The 15,025-nt window shown below is 46.8% G+C and overlaps 1 protein-coding gene across 17 annotated transcripts in view; it reads left to right on the forward strand.

The window, feature by feature from the left end:
• The window catches only part of TENM3 (teneurin transmembrane protein 3), a 1,236,272-nt gene that overhangs the window by 1,041,666 nt on the left and 179,581 nt on the right, over positions 1-15,025 (forward strand). The window lies entirely within an intron of this gene.

A 15,025-nucleotide genomic window follows, 5' to 3' on the forward strand; every position in this document is an offset into this window, starting at 1 on the left:
AGGCCACCGGCAGCCTGTCACCTGCGGAGTCATTCCCCCCACTTCTGGTGACGGCCCGTCTCAGGCTTTTCCCGAGGCTGCGCCAGCCGCGTGCGTGGTCTGCACACGCACTGGTGCTTCCGTGAACTTCCGCACCGGTGGGCCCAGGGGTGGCAGCCTGTTCGTACGAAAGTGCAGACCAGTGAGAGCGGTTGGAGCCGATCCACTTCATTATTAAATATGTCCAGATACGGGAAGTTTGACCTCTGCCTTTAGCCCGAACCTCCGCAGCCGGGTCTGCGTTCATCATGGGTGACACAAGCAGAGAGGGAGGGGTCCGGCCGCATTGCTCTTACTGGCAGCTTTGCAGCCACGTGGCCCTGACAGTCCTGTGAGTATTCAGTTCTGCTCTGCCCCGAGTTTCCCTTAGACTTAGAGGGAAAGCATCGTCACCATATAAAACCCAGAAAGAGGGACTGGATACCCGGGGAGAGTGTCCCCTACAGTGCCTGCTCCTGGAGTGCCCCCCTTTGTGGATGTCAGCATCTAAATCAGGCTTCGGATGACGTAATGGTCTCACTATGCATAAATTCCTTTTTTTTTTTTTTTTTTTTTTTTTTTTTTTGCCATTAAATGCACCATCTGAAGGAATTTTGCCCTGAGGATGAGCTGACAGGAGGGCCTCACAGTTAGTTGTCAACAATAAAAACCTTGCTGTCTTTTCTTTTACTCTTGACCTGGGAACTGCCAAGTACTCTTGTATCTTTATCTGTAGTGCAGCCAGGGGTAGCTGCCGTTGTATTGTTCGTTTTCTACTATGGACCCTCTTCCTGAGGAATTAGAAAGAGAAAGTACAGGAGAAGTCGGCAGATTGTCGGATTTCCTCCCTGAGCACAGAGTCGTGTGCACACACCTTCCCCCCGCCACCCCCCCCCTCCCCGCCCCCAGGTTCCAAGCACAGAGCTAACTTTACCCAGTGTCACAGTGTCATTCATTAGCACCCCCCGAAACACTCATCAGAGCTGACTCACTATTGTCACTTGGAAAAATTTTATTAGGAAAGAAGGAATTTTACAGTGGAGTCATACAAGTGAATACGGATAATTGCGTTATAGTCGGTAGTAATTGTTTTGACAAATATTTTTGAAATATGTCCAGTTGAGTCATCAGAAGCATGTTTAATTTCAGGGGTGTTCTCTGTAGCACAAGGAGACTCAAAAATTCTAGTGTCATTAGGAGGGTCGCTGTTCCTTAAGGCCATGTCTTAGAGTGAAGAGATCTGGAATAAGTTGCAGGAAGATAAGCTCTGTTCTTGTTATTCGTCATGTTATACTACTGAATTTTGGTTGGTAAAGTCAGGAAAGAAAGTAGCTCTTCAGAGTGCAACCCATTGTGGCTGTTTGTGAAATTGTAGCTGGTATCTCTATATTCAGAAATCACTCTGAGGGTGATAGCAAAGCTATACCATTTGAAATTCCATTTCAGAGCAATATAGTTATTGAACCATCCATGGAATTGCATCTTAGGTTTTATGAATTGACATAGGTAGAAAATCTACCCAATGATATTATCTCATCCTATCTAATAAAAGAGTAATATGCAAATTGACCATCACTCCAACACACAAGATGGCTGCCCCTATGTGGTCTAAGATCCTGCCCCCATGTGGACACAAGATGGCCACCACAAGATGGCCAGCAGGGGAGGGCCCAGGCCTGCAAGGGAGGGCAGTTGTGGGTGATCAAGCCTGCAGGGGAGGGCAGTTGGGGAGGACCAGGCCTGCAGGAGAGAGCAGTTGGGGAGGACCAGGCCTGCAGGGGAGGGCAGTTAGGGGTGACCAGGCCTGCAGGGGAGGGCAGTTAGGGGTGACCAGGCCTGCAGGGAAGGGCAGTTAGGGGCAATCAGGCTGGCAGGGGAGCAGTTAGGCATCAATCAGGCTGGCAGGGGAGTGGTTAGGGAGGATCAGGCTGGCAGGCAGAAGTGGTTAGGGGCAATCAGGAAGGCAGGCAGGCGAGCAGTTGGGAGTCAGCAGTCCTGGATTGTGAGAGGGATGTCCCAGATTGGAGAGGGTGCAGGCTGGGCTGAGAGACACACACACCCCATGCACGAATTTCATGCACCGGGCCTCTAGTATTATGTATAAAAAATAATGAATCTAAAAATTGTCTATCATGTTAAAAATGTTAATTTGTAGTATGGCTTTGTTTTCTCATTTTTAATGTTCACACCTTATAACTATTGCTAATCAAAAGGTGTGGCATTCCAATCCTAGCTGGTTTGGCTCAGTGGATAAAGCATCGGCCTGCAGACCGAAGGGTCCTAGATTCGATTCCGGTCAAGGGCACGTACCTTGGTTACAGATTCCCAGCCCTGGTGGCGGCATGCAGGAGGCAACCAATCAGTGTACCTCTCTCACATTCGTGTTTCTCTGTCTCTCCCTCTCCCTTCTGCTTTCTCTAAAAAATCAATGGAAAAAATGTCCTCAGGTGAGGATTAAAAAAGAAAAAAAAAGATGTGGCATTTTAGCCCTGGCCAGTTTTCTCAGCAGGGGTGGGCAAACTTTTTGACTCGAGGGCCACAATGGGTTCTTAAACTGGACCGGAGGGCCGGAACAAAAGCATGGATGGAGTGTTTGTGTGAACTAATATAAATTCAAAGTAAAGGAGCGGAGGGGAGAGCAAGAGAACCGGATAGAACAGCCGGATCCGGCCCACAGCTGGGTTAGAGCGTTGGCCCACAGACTGAAGGGTCGCTGGTTCGATTCCCGGTCAAGGGCAGGTTCAGGAGGCAACCAATCAGTGTTTCTCTCTCTCATCCCCCTTATCCTCCCCATCCAATCTGTCTGAAAATCAATGGAAAAATTATCCTCGGATGAGGATTAAAAAAAAAAAAAGACGTGGCCTTTCAGCTTCGGGCCCCGAGTGGCACCAGCCTGAGCAGGACGTGGCACTGACACGGCTGAGCAGTGGCTTCTTTCCCGGTCTCGCTTGGTGGGGACTCCTGAGAGGAGCAACGGCCTTCCTTATCATTGATTTTTCCTTTTCCAGGTAAGGTTCCCTGTTGAGCAGGAGTCTCAGGCTCCGTTTCAGCTCTGTGAACAGCTTTATCTGCACGGTGTCTGCCTTTAACAAGTTGTTAATCCACGGTAGAGTTTCATCTTTGGCAATTATTTCTATTATTTCTATACATTCATTTAACTGATTCTGGCTGTCCTGAAACTGCCCTTTAAAAGATATAAACTATAAAGTGCGAAATTCTTTACGTAGCTAAGAATCTCTTTGTCTTTCCCTTCGGCTCCTCCCCTTTTCTCCTGTCAGCGTGTATCGACAGCGGGTGGTCACACATGGACGTGTAATAAATCCAGGAAAGTCGCAGTCCCGGGTAGACGGTCGGTTTATGTAAATTGGAGAGCAGACGTAAAATAGTTCCTACCTTGTCCTGCCTGGTTTAGCATAGCTTTCATTTTGATTTCTTTAAAAAGCAGGCTTTTACACCAGCAGTTTCTTGCGTCTATAAAAATGGGTATTTCCTTTCTCTGAGGAATCTAACATTTGTTGCTGCGGGAGACCATCAATATCACTGTATTGCATATTTCTACTCAGAAAGTAGACTAGTGCTGGTCGATACTCTCGGTGAGTTCCAGATCCCCTGCAGTCACAGTACGATGCAAACAGGCATTGACGGTTGATACACCTGTCTTTGGTATCTCATCACCCATCGCCTACAAATAACAATCGGTGCCCAGATACGCAGTGAGCACGCACGCACGCGCGTGGAATTTTCCTCACAGTTCCTTTTCTTTGAGCTGAGTATTCCTTATGCTTTCTGTAGTTCACCTGCAGGCCATCTGATAGCTGCTTCAGGGCATAATCGCAGCTACGACCGGACTCCAGGCGGCTGAGGGAAGGCTTAGACTTGACCCGCACAGCACAGCACTTAAAGGTGTAGCGCAGTAACTGTCGTCGGAAGCCCTGACCTTCAGCAATTGTAAAGTTAATTGCCTGCGAGGTCCTCATTTGTGGATGTGAATTAAGTGGCCTAGTAGTTCCCTGTTAGATTTTAACAAAACGGTTCGTTTGTAGCCATTTAATAAAACATTTATTAACGTCTTGTTTTATTATAAAGTGTACTTTGGCATTGATAGTTCATTAGTTACGTTCCCATAGCTTTTTACCTTGCAGTTCAGTAATGCTTTGCTAATTATTAATGTATGAAATTGCATATGAAATGACCTTTTTATTATTGCATGTTTAATTTAAATATCGAGATGTCCTGGGCTGTTTTAACGTGAAATCAATGGCTGCATCTTTAAAAACAAATAAAATCCCTAACCAGAAGTATAACGTACTAAACACTGATACTCCCTTTTCCCCTAACTTTAATCTTCACTCGAAATGGTTCTAGGCCAGTGGTCGGCAAACTCATTCGTCCACAGAGCCAAATACCAACAGCACAACGATTGAAATTTCTTTGGAGAGCCACATTTTTTAAACTTAAACTTCTTCTAACGCCACTTCTTCCAAATAGACTCGCCCAGGCCGTGGCATTTTGTGGAAGAGCCACACTCAAGGGGCCAAAGAGCCGCATGTGGCTCGCGAGCCGCAGTTTGCCGACCACGGTTCTAGACAAAAGCGAGACGATCCTAGGAGCGTCAGGGCCGCGTCAGCCTCGCCAATCGGAAGTGTAGGCAGCACCCTGCCCACTGAGGCAGCAGAGCGCCGGGGGAGCGCTCTCCCCTTGAAAAGCTGGACCTCCACCCACGTGCTGATGGCCAGCTGCCTGCTGCCATTGCTGAGGAGTCAGGGTCTCCGTGACTGAAGATGCTCAGTACAGCATTCCGGGGAAGGCCCCCCCTGACGGAGGTTCACTGTGGGATGCCTTGCCCTCTGGTTGAAGTTTGGGGAGACCCAGGGTACCAGTGGGGGAAGAATATCCCAGAATGTGGAAAAGAGGGGCAAAAATGAAGAAAGTAAGGTTACTGAACACAAACTTAAAGATTGTACGGGGACCTCCCAGGCTAACAATTCGTTTTCAAAAAGATATGTTTTTATTGATTTCAGAGAGGAAGGGGAGAGAGAGAAAAACAGAGACATCAATGATGAGTGAGGCCCTAACCGGTTTGGCTCAGTGGATAGAGCGTCGGCCTGTGGACTGAAGGGTCCCATGTTCGATTCCGGTCAAGGGCATGTACCTTGGTTGCGGGCACATCCCCAGTGGGAGGTGTGCAGGAGGCAGCTGATCGATGTCTCTCCCTCATCGATGTTTCTAACTCTCTATCCCTCTCCCTTCCTCTCTGTAAAAATATCAATAAAATATATTTTAAAAAATAAAAAATAAAAATAAATAAATAAATAAATATATTAAGTCGTGTCCAAATAGCACATAGGAATTTTAGGATGTTCCTTTTCATTTCCATTTTAACTGTAATATATTTTTAGTATGCACTAACTACCAACCGTAGGTGTAACTGATATCTTAAAACATGTAAGAAAATGTCTAATATAGACTCGAGCACTTGATGTGAAGCAAAGACTGTGAGGTTATTTTAGCCTTCTTGATAATAGGGAAAAAACAACCCTCATATTTTCAGAATTAATATTGTTTAGCTGTTGTTCAGTTCTTTATGCCCCCAAACAAATTCTGTGACGTGGTTTGGTGCTTGATTCTAGACACCTCCAGGATAAAATAAGCCGTTATAACAGTGGCTTGCTTCTTGTGTAGCCCTGTATGTTTTATGCAGCTGTGGTGATGCTTGCACTGTACATGTCTCTCACGTACTTAAGACTGAGAAGTAAATGTAAAAGATGGTAAAGAATTCACTAAAGGGTATTTCCCACACATCGCCTGAATAGTCTCTAACAGGGGTCCTCAAACTTTTTAAACAGGGGGCCAGTTCACTGTCCCTCAGACCGTTGGAGGGCCGGACTATAGTTTAAAAAAAAAAAAAAACTATGAACAAATTCCTATGCGCACTGCGGGCCCGGGACGAGTCAGCTGCTAAGCAGGACAGGCAGCCGCACCCAGCGGGCCGGATACATGTCCTCGGCGGGCCGCATGTGGCCCGCGGGCCATAGTTTGAGGACGCCTGATTTAACATAATTACAGATTGATACAGAGGCAGATGCTAAAATGTGTAATTATTCACTCATTTATATTGCAATTGTTTGGGTAAACAATTAAAATGATTTTTGTCTCAAATCACCTTGAGTTCAATCACTGATCGCTCATATTAATTCTGATACCAGCAGTGAAACGTGTCTTGTTTATAAGCTTTCCATTTAAGACATCTTTCGTACAGGGATCACCTCCTAGCATGAAAGTTGTCCAAAGATAATAGCACATCAATTGAGAAGGGTAATAGATCTGAGATCACCACATGCTCTCGGCGTGAAGAGGCAGTTTGTCAGTTTCACTAACTCACTGTGTCCCAGCTAGAATCATTACACATTTCTTCTTTTGTTTCCACATCAAAATATACAATCTGCATCCTAATGTTGATTACTCACTTGGGGGTGTTTCACTTCCTTACTTAGAATATTTTTCTTCAAAATGCATACCGTAATTACTTTAAAAGTTATAAAAGAAGAGTCTTTTTAATTAGTAAGAGTCTCAAATCTTATCTTTTTACCATTCAGGGGTGCATAGGATATTACTTTCTGTAAAGGATTTTCAATTTATTGTAATACATGTATTCCTTGATATTAGAAGCAAAACAATCCACCCATTTTGTTTTCTGTGTGTTTTTTTCTTTCTTTTTTTAATCCGCCCAATTTGAACAGGCCCCAGCCAGTTCTTAGAAAATGTGCACCCACATGCACACACTTGCACACGCGTGCACATAAACCGTTTCTGGACTCATCCTATTAACAAACAGCAGAAATTAAATTATCAATATGCAAAGAGAGAAATATTGAAGTGTAGGTAAATTGTATCATTTCTTAAGTGTTTTAGCATTTTTATCCATTCTTTTTTTAAAAATATATTTTTATTGATTTCAGAGAGGAAGTGAGAAGAAGAGAGGGAGATAGAAACATCAGTGATGAGAGGGAATCATTGATTGGCTGCCTCCTGCACGTTGGACGGAGCCCGCAGCCCAGGCATGCGCCCTTGACCCGAATCGAACCTGGGACCCTTTAGTCCACAGGCCGTCGCTCTATCCACTGAGCCAAACCGGCCAGGGCTTTTCCGTTCTTGAGACGGGTCTTTTCAGTTGTTAGATTCCATTTGCTAATTTTTGTTCTTGGTGATAGCTTTCGTCAAGTACAACGGCCAGTGCAGTGGTTGTTGAAGGACTTAGTTAAAGATGGTCCCAAATTCTTACTTTCCTCAATCGCGTTCAGTGCTCCGCGAGTTCTGCTCCCACCCCTGAAAACGTGATTTAAAATGATATCTATAGGGTGAAGGAAAAAAACCTTTCTCTTTAACTGTAATAATGAGGATTCAATGTGGGTGTATTTTTTTTTTTCAATTTTGCTGTATTTCTGCTCCCTCTGAAGCTCGATAAGAGAGTTTGTTCCTTACGTTGCTGGGTAGATCCGAGACTACCACCTCTGCAGCCTGGTCAGGGGGTGGCAGTGCCCCCCTGTGGCCCACGCTGGGGACATCGCCTCGATGGTCTCTGCTTTGTTCTCGGCACCTTAAAGCAGGAGGAACGTTAAGGGGAAGGGAAGTTGTGCAGAAAAATACTTTTCCTTCCCTTCAAAACAGCAGGTGTGTAAAGGGGTAAGGAGGGTGTGTGTGTGTGTGTGTGTGTGTGTGTGTACAGTGCTTTTAAATTACTTAGAACGGAGTTTTCCAGAAGTCTCTGCTAATAGTAAAAGGAATGAGTAGAGGCAGCTCTTTCTTGCCTAGATACATTTTAATACCAGTAATAAATTGAAGCCAAGTTTTTAGGGGAAAAAAGAATATATGAAAGCTACTCCAGCCGGAGAGCGTAAGGGAGGAGCGACAGTGTGGTCTGTGTGAAGACAGGTGACACCTTGGGAAGCTGTAGGTGAGGTGTCAGCTAGACGTCTGTGTGCTCACAAGCCCGGGCGTCCAGTTCAAAGAGAGGAGAGGAGAGCCCCCGAAGAAGGTACTGGTGGAACAGGAGAGGGTGCTGGCGAGTGCTTCGTAAGGCCAGGGAACGGTCGCCACAAATACAGGGAGAACCACCGAAGGAGAACTGGTGTCTCGTTCAGAGACAAAGGCCAGTCAATATGGTAGATCAGCAGTTTTCAACCTTTTCCATCTCATGGCACATAAGCCAGTTACTGAAATTCTGCAGCATGCCAAAAATACGTTTTTACCAGTCTGGCAAAAAGTGGTTATAATTTTGATTCATTCACACTGGGCGGTTATTGTTGTGTTGGCTGTTGTCATTTTTTTATATATGTATTTATTGATTGATGTCAGAGAGGAAGGGAGAGGGAGAGAGAGGTAGAAACATCCATGATGAGAGAGAATCATTGACCAGCTGCCTCCTGCACGCCCCCTACTGGGGATCGAGCCTGCAACCCAGGCATGTGTCCTTGGCTGGAATCGAACCTGGGACCCTTCAGTCTGCAGGCCGACGCTCTATCCACTGAGCCAAACTGGCTAGGGCAGTGGTCGGCAAACTCATTAGTCAACAGAGCCAAATATCAACAGTACAACGATTGAAATTTCTTTTGAGAGCCACATTTTTTAAACTTAAACTTCTTCTAAGGCCACTTCTTCAAAATAGACTCGCCCAGTCCATGGTATTGTGTGGAAGAGCCACACTCAAGGGGCCAAAGAGCCGCATGTGGCTCGCAAGCCGCAGTTTGCCGACCACGGGGCTAGGGCATGTTGTCATGTTTTTGTTGGACAGTTTAAATAGTTAGGTATTGCATGTCTTAAAAAGTCTTGGTTGAAAATCGAGGTGGTAGATGTTTGAAGACAGCAATGAGATTAGAAAGGACGAGGAAACGGATTTCTTAGCAAACAGGTAGAGAGCAAAGGGAGGAGCAATAAAGGGGACATTGGAAGTGAAAATTAAGAGTGAGGGGACATAAAGCCGTGGACACCGTTGAAGCCATTTGATTCTGGGGTCAGGGAATCCCATTTATCCTCAATGGACGCCTGGAAGTGAGCTGCCAGCAGTGACTGGCTAAGCAGGGGCCCTTGCAATTGATTCGCCGATTTGTTACACAGTCTTGATGCGAGGCTTGAAGTCTTGAAATGGAAGCTGAGACACTCACATGCCTGGTCCTCACTGCCGTGGTCCTCAAAGTGGGGTCCCTGGGCCAGGTCCCCCAGACCTTCCCTTTCCACAAGGCTCCCCAGGAGTCAGGGTGCGAGCTCCCATTTGAGAACCACCGGTCTGATGCATGGAACGGGCGTGGAGTACATTCCACTCATATTGGTGACCTGACCCTCCGCTACCTGAGTTCACCAGGCTCTGCCTAGACCTGCGATTCCATAGCCAGCCTGGAGGACTGGTCCTGGATCGGGGACCCCTTTGGGTCCTGCGGTAACGCCCTGCACAGGAGAGGTGGCGACTACGGAATGAATCCCTTTGCAGTCTTAGGCTGATGCTAGTGTGTGGGGCTTCTCCCTGCACATGCACAGCAGCCTCGGCCATCTCTCGGCTCGGGAGCGTGCGGGGCTGTGTCGGCCTCCCGGACTGATGGAGGCTTCTTCCTGGTGGTAGGTATGTAAGCAGAGTAAGCGACCACACGAGGAGTCTCTGGGACTCTGTTGAGAATCAGTTGCTAAAAGAGAAGGAAAACAGACGAACCCGCCTTGACTGAGAGCAGGGAATTCTCGGTAGGGGCTTAGGCTTCCTTTCATTTTCTGCCTCTTTAGCTGCCAGGAATTTTGTATTTCCTTGCCTCATTATCTAAAGCACGCCGTTGAAATGAACTGCTTTTTCAGCTATTTAATTAGTTATAAACACATTGCTAAATAAACACTTAACAGATGAGCCAGTTGGCTGTGGAATTTAAAACTCAGACTTGGATAGTGAAAATTCGGAAGACTGTGGCCATGCAGCAGAGGGGTTCAGAATGCTGGGACCGTAGTTACTATCAACTTTCCATCTTTCCGGGAGAGCATTTTTAAAAATGTATACTGGTAGCCCTAGCCGGTTTGGCTCAGTGGCTAGAGCGTCGGCCTGCGGACTGAAGGGTCCCAGTTTCGATTCTGGCCAAGGGCACATGCCCGGGTTGTGGGCTCGATCCCCAATAGGGGGCGTGCAGGAGGCAGCCGATCAATTATTCTCTCTCATCATTGATGTTTCTATCTGTCTATCCCTCTCCTTTCCTCTCTGAAATCAATAAAGAAACATATTAAAAAATAAAATAAAATAAAAATGTATACTGACAAATATGTGGGGCTGTGTTAACTCATGCAGTACTTAGTAAACATACTCTCAATTATAGACCAGTAATTAAATGAGTGGTAATGAGCAATATTGAAGGAAGATAACACACAATTATTATTAATATTTTGACAAATTTTAAAATGTATTTTATCTTAAAGTGAATTCTGGGCACACCATCTATTGTTTTGGAATGATGGAGTGACTAAAACTCTTTTGAACTCTGTAGTTAATTTTAGCCTGCATATACTCCAAGGTAAATTGAATCCACAAGTGTGGGACTCATTTCCTTTGGGTCCGAAAATGACATTTTGGAAGAGTCGTTTGATGTTGAGGAAATCTTGTGAGACCTTTCATAAGCCTCTTAAATCCAGGAAGGTATATTTTGCCTGAAGGGAGAGGAACCCATCCCTTAAAATATTTTAGCTCTTAACCTGGTTCGTAAGAACTTTGGATTCTGGGAATGCTGGATTTGACCAAATCTAGCCAATCTTTCTTCTCGTTGGCACCATGGTCTTTGAAATCAGAGCATCTAATTTGAAGCAAGCAATCTATGCTCTAGATAAAACATTTATTGATTTGCCTAGAAACACAGGTAGAATGCAGGACGTCAAGAGATTTTATTTAAGCAGTTTAGCTATAGTTTGGTATGAATTGCTCTCTTTGTTCAACTAAGAGCATAGGAGGAGGAAGTACCAATATTTCCTGTGCGTAAGGTGTAACAGGTTACCTACAACAGAAGAATTTCTCCGGGGTCTGCATGTCACTAATAGAGGTTTCCAATGTGCCTGAGGGACAGAAAGTGGACGCTGTAACTATTACACTCTTTTTATTCTAAGTATTCGCTTTCTCATCTGGAAGGTTCTTAGCGCTGTAGAGAATCTTGAAGAAACAAGCCTCTTTTCAGTGAAGATAACCACTTAGGAAGTTAAACGAATTAAAGTTCAGCAGTTTGCTCTGACTTTTCTTTCCTGTCCTAACAGTCATGTTGAGGACATGACTCGGGCCACTTTGGATCGTGCTGTGTAACACGTTGTCCAGGGATGCCATTCACTGTGGTCCGTATCATTTCCGATTTATTAAACTAGGTTAACCTCCTGAACAAAGCATCACTATGAACCCATTGTTTCCTGCGTTACCATATAATTATATATTAGAATGTGTTTAATTTTGTACTTGATGTTAGGATCTTTTTAAATGAGCATCGATATATTAATATTATATCTAAAATAATATAGGAAGGCACATTTAAATTGACCACCAAAAATCGGATTATTTTTCTAAGTATTTTATGACCGTAAGTTTATGATTATTACTTTGAAAGACCAAAGTCAATCAGAAGTGAAGAATTACTCAGAAACAAAGCATATCTGCCAAGAGAGGGAGCTGGAAAAAAAAAAAAATTCTAAGAGGCCTGAGCTAAGAGACAGATGTTATGACTGGACTCACAGAAGCAATTCCGTGTCCTGGGCACGTCCAGTGTAGGACACGTGACTTTGCATTTGAGAGAAGATGAACTTTTGCAATGGAAATGTTCCTCTTGCTTCTTCTCTGCCAAATAGACAAAAAGGGGAAGCTGTGAGCCCGGACCTCCTCCCACCCAGCCAAAACACAAAGAAAAAGGAAGAAATGCTAGACAGGAGAGGCTGCACGACTCTCACAGTCCGACAGCTGGATGCTGGGCGGGGGAGGGCGGCAGGATGGAGGGGTCATTGACAATGACCCCGCGCCTCAGGGACAGACGTGCTCACCGTGGCCCAGCGGCGGGAGGGGGCAGCAGGAAGGATGAGCAGCTCCGGCCTGTGTCCCACTGATTTAAATTGGTGACACGACCCATACAAAGGTGCATCAGAGAATCCGTTAGACGCATAACAGGGTGGGAGCCCAAATGCAAAGGTTGGTCTGGAGGCCGATCCCCGAAGAAACAGGCCTTCCGACTCGGGAAGAAGAGCAAGCAGCTCTCAGTGGTGCACAGCCCGGAGCCGTCCCGCCCGTGTATGTCTGTGGCACAGTGACTGCCCTGTGGCCGTCCCGCCCGTGTATGTCTGTGGCACAGTGACTGCCCTGTGGCCGTCCCGCCCGTGTATGTCTGTGGCACAGTGACTGCCCTGTGGCCGTCCCGCCCCTGTATGTCTGTGGCACAGTGACTGCCCTGTGGCCGTCCCGCCCGTGTATGTCTGTGGCACAGTGACTGCCCTGTGGCCGTCCCGCCCGTGTATGTCTGTGGCACAGTGACTGCCCTGTGGCCGTCCCACCCGTGTATGTCTGTGGCACAGTGACTGCCCTGTGGCCGTCCCGCCCGTGTATGTCTGTGGCACAGTGACTGCCCCGGGGCCCACGTCCTCATCCGCCGGCCGGTGCTGTTAACAGGATCCCCGCCAGATCCCAAGCCACCCCACAGCTGTTAGTGTTCAGTGACCTCCTGCCCCACTGCCTTTGGGCTTTGAAATTGATTTTCCTCACCTCGGTGTCTGATCGCCTGCCGTGGAGTGAGCCTCCGGTTCCCTGTGGGTCGGTGGCGGGGCGGGGTGGGGGGGTCGGGGTGCGATCACTGAGGCCCTGGAGGCAGGCGGCACGCGGGCATCATTAGAGGCATCAGAGCAGAGCCTGCCCGCCTGCTCCGTGCCATCTGTCGCCACCGCTGCTCTATCACACGATACAGGGGCGGATTGTCTCACCGGATTCACGGTTTTCATCCCAAAGATGGTCATAGAAGTAAAGGAAATGTGGGCCTTTATTCTGTAAACCTCATGTGGATGCCCAATCACAACCATAGGTGTTTGCTAGTCATTTTTGCAGAATTTTTCGTCCGTGAGAAGCATATTCCCAAGGCTGGAGGACCTGGCCGGAGTCACAGGATGGGGGCGGAACACACATGGATGTGCCTTACAAAGAATTAGGGATCGAATCGCTTTCTCATGCACTCCCGCAGCTGGGTTTCAGTATTAACGTATCGGTTCCCTGAGAACGAATTTGGGGAGGTGTAGACGCCAGCTGAGCTCCGTGGTGGCCCATGAACAGTGAAAGGGAAGTCCTGGGCTGGAGACGGGCAGTCGTCACGGGACGCACCGGCCAGCGTTGCGTGTTCTCTGGGTTGCAGTGGAAAGAAAGACATGGTTGACTTTGGAGAGAAGACCTCCTGCCGGAATCTAGGAAATGGCACCATTCTCCCAACTCTGAAGGCAGAGGTTCTCCTCTGCAGGAACACGCGGACACAGACCTTTCCCACCGTGCTAGTGTGTGTCGCAGCGGCCTTCACGTGTGCATTTTCACACATCTATGTTTTGAGGGCTGATTTTACCCAAAGAAATTGTTCTCACAGGCGGGACTCCCTTTTTGTATCCTGGGTTTCAAAGACACATCACTTCAAACCATCTTTGCAAATTCTTTCCATGCTTCGTCACTAGAAAGCCACCTGGAAACATTGAGGGCAGTGAATGTAAAATACAGTGCATCGGTGAGTTGGTTCACCTTTCAATGCTTCATCGTGTCTCTGTATTTATTAAGGACACACAGCGGCCGCATGGCCCCTGAGACGGTGGGCACTAGAGCAAGGGGAAGTGTACCCCTGCAGTGGAAAGTCAGTGGCCAAAATATGTCTCTTGCAGCAACACAAGTAAATTTGTGTATAAATAAGTTAGAAACTCTTTTAAGATAAAGCAGTCTTGCCCTGACCGGTTTGGCTCAGTGGATAGAGCGTCAGCCTGGGGACTGAAAGGTCGTAGGTTCGATTCCGGTCAAGGGCATGTACCTTGGTTGCGGGCACATTCCCAGTGCGGGGAGTTGTGCAGGAGGCAGCTGATCGATGTTTCTCTCTCATCGATGTTTCTAACTCTCTATCCCTCTCCCTTCCTCTCTGTAAAAGATCAATAAAATATATTAAAAAAAAAAGATAAAGCAGTCTTCAGTTCCACTAATAGTGATGAGCTAGAGGTCGGGTGCACGCAATCCGTGTTAGGGGCTCGGTCCTCACAGCCACGGTGGCTTGCCTCGGCCGTCGCAGCCCCAGCTTCGTCCGGAAGGTCGTTCGGCTGTCCAGTCTAATTAGCATATTATGCTTTTATTATCACAGGTAGTTGATGTTTTAATATTATTACATCTTCATTTTTGGCAATATCTCCAAGGGGCATTTTGCTCTAAGAAAAGTAATTTCACACTAACTCAAGCCTAGGTCTTGCAAGAGTGCTTGGCCGTGATCACCGCGGCAGGTGAGCACCTGGTACTAATTCCACCAACTTCAGGAGTTGAAACGGGGATGTCTACGCTGAAGTTGGCATGCGTCCGGCTCGTTGTGTTCGCACACAGCAAGTACGTGTTTTTAGTGTCAAGGCTAAAATAATGTGGTAGAGTCCCACGGGCCCGGGTTCAAATCCCATTTCCCATGAAGAAATGACCCAAATGTCTGAATAAAACGATAACATAGTTCCCAGGGAAGGTCTTCGTACTGGTCCCTATGATGGCCAACTTGTAGTTATCTGTTTTTTATTTTATTAACAGAGGCCCGGTGCACGAAATTCGTGCACTCGGAGGGGGGAGGTCCCTCAGCCTGGCCTGCACCCTCTTTTTTTTTTTTTTTTTTTTAAATATATTTTATTGATTTTTTACAGAGAGGAAGGAAGAGGGATAGAGAGTTAGAAACATCGATGAGAGAGAAACATCGATCAGCTGCCTCTTGCACACCCCCTACTGGGGATGTGCCCGCAGCCAAGTTACGTGCCCTTGACC

The sequence above is a fragment of the Plecotus auritus genome (genome assembly GCF_963455305.1).
Source record: "Plecotus auritus genome assembly, chromosome: 3".
Taxonomy (NCBI): domain Eukaryota; kingdom Metazoa; phylum Chordata; class Mammalia; order Chiroptera; family Vespertilionidae; genus Plecotus; species Plecotus auritus.